The 3954-nt window shown below is 42.2% G+C and overlaps 1 protein-coding gene across 2 annotated transcripts in view; it reads left to right on the forward strand.

Annotated features, from left to right (window-relative positions):
• Positions 1-3954, forward strand: part of znf236 (zinc finger protein 236) — a 53951-nt gene that overhangs the window by 24787 nt on the left and 25210 nt on the right. The window lies entirely within an intron of this gene.

Below are 3954 nucleotides of genomic sequence, written 5' to 3' on the forward strand. Positions count from 1 at the left end.
GTCTGTGTGTGTCTGTGTGTGTGTGCGCGCCTGCTTGTATGAGTGATTCAGAAAGTGCTCCTTCTTATGTACTGTACCAGTACTGGTAATTAGAGCTAGGGCTGAGCAATATATCAATATCATATCGACATTGATATGTGAGGCTAGATATTGTCTTACATTTTGGATATCATGACATGACACAAGTGTTGTCTTTTCCTGGTGTTAAAGGCTACATCACAGTAAAGTGGTGTGATTTTCTCCACTTACCAGACTTAATAGCTGTTTTATTATTTTTCCCATTTAGTCATTATGTCCACATTACTGGTAATTATTTATCAAAACTCTCATTGTGGCAATATTTTGTGAAAGCAGCAATAGTCAACACTATGATATCGCTGCAATACCAACATAGATGTATTCGGACAAAAATATTGTGATGTTTGATTTTCTCCATATCGCCCAGCTCTAATTAGAGCTTCAAGTCTTCTGGTTCTTCCTTTTTTCATCTTTGCAGACCTGCATTTCAGTGTATAGCTTCTTTTCTTACAGATTCTTTAAACTCTGTCAGAATAAATGGAGAAGATTAGGGAACTGTATCCTTAGATTCCTAGAGTCCAGCTTTTGGACTGCTCATTCAAAGACAGTGGATGAGTTTCCAAAAGCTGCTCCTGTTGTCTTGGCTGAGTGATTTGATTTGCATTGAAAAGGGAATCTCGACCAATTCTGATGTTGTTTGTGCTCTCTTGTTTGAACTGTACCTCTCAATTCTAACCAATCATCGAGCCTACTCACGACTTGATGTTGACATAGCCCGTTTCACAGAAGACAAGGTGTTAACCATGGTGTTAACCATGCCTGGGAAAGTACCTGGTTTTCACCGAAGCACTTGACAGTCAGGCCAAAGACTTCAATTTTGTCTCATCAAACCAGAGTACTTTGACAGCAGTTTGGTAACTCCAGGTGACTCAGCAGCAACATTCATTCCACCATTTATGCCTGATTGCACCGTAACACCTTGGTCTGATGAGACGCGGTGCTGCAGTAATGGTTTTCTGTCTGTTCTTCCATCTCTGGACATAAACTTTGTCTTTTCTTTTGGTCACCTTCTCGGCCAATCAGCCCCTTTTCCCAGATGATTGCCATTTGTTGGTCATATTCTACCTCAAAGGGCGAGTGAGAGTTACTTTGTGATCTTTGGTCAAGAGTAATTGCAGTGTCATAGCAGCTCTATAACAGGATCAGAAAAAGCTGAGTTTTAGAGCGAGCGCCCAAACCACAATGACGTTATATGGTGGAGAGAGATAGAGAGTAGCTGAAGAGAGAGAGAGAGAGAACGCCCAGCGGCGTTAGAACAAAGCCGTGGCTCAGAGAAATAAAACGTGTTTTCGTCGATTCATCACTAGAAGTGTAACTGTATCAAGCATCTCACTATCACTAACTTTGTTTTACTTTTATAAAGTATTTTTCCAAAAATGAGTCTTATCAGGGTCATCTTATATTTGGACCATTACGATACTTCAAGTTTTTACCTATGTTTTCATATTGCTTTAATGATAACCCTTCTCTGTTATCTGAGATGCACCAGACTGCTGAGTAATTTTATTTCTGCTTGTCGGTTTGCTGGCTTTTAGTTTCCCCTCAGTGCCTGAATTTTGTTTGTGAGCTCTGCAATATCCAAACAAATCTTTCCAGGGCTTAAAGCAGAGTAATGATAGGCATCACCTTAATACTGAGCCCGGGGAAATCATAGCACTCACAATGACTGCCTTTAATAACTTTGTCTGCCGTTGTTATCAGTATCTTTCATCTTAACCTTTTCCCCAGATAAAGCAAAAGCATTTATAGACATGCCCCAGAGATACACTCACGGTTGCCCAGGTATCAAAGGCATCTCCTCAATATGGTGTAATCACTGTTCCATGTATATAGCAGGCCTGCCAACAACTTTTTAATAACGTTGTGAAAAGTAGAAACGGAGTCACATCCATGTTTTCATGAATTTCTTTCAATTCATTAATAGGATTTCACAAGAATGAAATAAATCCTCGACATCATCCGTTGTTGGATTTACCACTGTTTGGGCAGGAACAGCAGCAACTATTTTAATCATTCTCACACGCTGTGTTTTCCTCCCTGACATCAGCTTTCGATTTAGAGCAGGTCTACTGAGCGTTGATGGTTAACAGGGTTAAAGTAAACACATGCCACACAGCCTATGATATCACTTAGATCTGACTTATGAGGATAAACACAATAAGTCTGGTTTCTAATGATATGGGATATTGGGCCAACACTGAATCAAATAGCTGGATCGGGTATCTGTAAGAATGGGGGCAATTTATTCAATTCATTTCTATGTTCACATACTATATATACTTGAACTGGCATTTGGAATTCCTGTTTAAAATGACACGGTCCACTTAGAGTCTAAAGATACTATGTTACACAGGCTCTGTATTCTCACTTGCCCCCCCCCTCCATGAAGTACAGTTGAGCGGAGTGACAGTGTACAAACTACATCCCAACATAGGGCTTACTGCACAGCGAGCTCCAAAAACCAGCGATGAAAACAGTAGGCCTGTCTAAATCTGTGTGAATGCGTGCATGTTGTCGTAATGAAGTGAGGTGCACATTACGCGTGCACACACATACACACACACACACACACACACACACACACACACACAATACACAACCTCACTCCCTTCCTCAGAGTCCTTGTTAATTTGCCTACTCCTTACCACGCCGTCAACTACTCTCTCTTCCATCTTTGCCTCACTCGCTCCCATGGCCCTGTCACGGTCACTCTCCTCCTCCTCGTCTTCTTCCCTGTCATGATGTTGTTTCTGCTTCTCTGCTTCCTCTACTTCTGGCAATGCTGATGTTGAAGCAGCTACTAAAGCCCCAAACATAGGGCTGCATGATTATGGTCAAAATGATAATCACGATTATTTTGATCAAAATTTTGATCGTGATTATTTTCACGATTATTTATTGATTTTAGCCAAAACAAATTTTATTGTCACATAGGCTATTTATAACTGCGACAGGGAGTGTGATGGACGCTACTCACAGGGAGACGGCTGACTCATTATGAACGGGTCCAGCACGGGTCGAATGGCGGATACACACGATGTGTGTATGAAACGTTTTTATCGTCACTGCACAGCATTTTTATGAACTATGATATTCTGGCCATGGGTCACATCTCTGGCCCAGGTTCAGCAGCTCCGTCTCACACTGTTACTCTACCAACTGAAGTTAGCTGCATTCAATAACTTCTTCTGTGTTCTTCGCCGTGGCGGCCGCAATAACAGAGTTACCCGCGGAAACACTGGTACAAATACAGGTTTGCCCCTCATATTTAACAATATACAGCTGTGTTAATGAAAAATTAAAACTGTAGACAAATGTCAGAAGTGTGGACCGGCGCTGTGTGGCCGGGCGCGGAGTAAGAGGAGAAAGAGGAGAGGAGAGATCCCACACAGGCACGGCTTTACAGACGAAATGGGTCACATAACGCAAAATTAAACCATATCCATATAAACAGCATTGCAGCGGATGCGAGGACATTAGCACTGGTGCGTCCTAGAGGAGCTAACAGCTAACAGACGCTACTAGCTAACAGCTAACAGACGCTACTAGCACCGACTAGCACTGCTCACTGCTGTTGTCTGAAAAACAACAGACGGGACAAATGTTGCGTTTACTGGCAAACTGGTAAACCTTGATGCTGACGTATAACCGACTGCTATCTGTTGAGTTTTCCTCCCGTTACTCTGTCCTCTGGGACTGTCTAAATCTTGAAGCTAAGATGCACGGGGTGCAGTGAACTACTCTGACTGGCTCATGAGCAGACGGTAGTAGCGGTAGATTGGCTTTGCAAAAAACCCGGAGCGTTCTATGAAATGACGCTTTTAAAAAAGAATCGCTCGATCACGCATATTTGATCGTGGGAAGTCAAAATCGTGA

The sequence above is a fragment of the Etheostoma spectabile genome, chromosome 6 (assembly GCF_008692095.1).
Source record: "Etheostoma spectabile isolate EspeVRDwgs_2016 chromosome 6, UIUC_Espe_1.0, whole genome shotgun sequence".
NCBI classification, from domain to species: domain Eukaryota; kingdom Metazoa; phylum Chordata; class Actinopteri; order Perciformes; family Percidae; genus Etheostoma; species Etheostoma spectabile.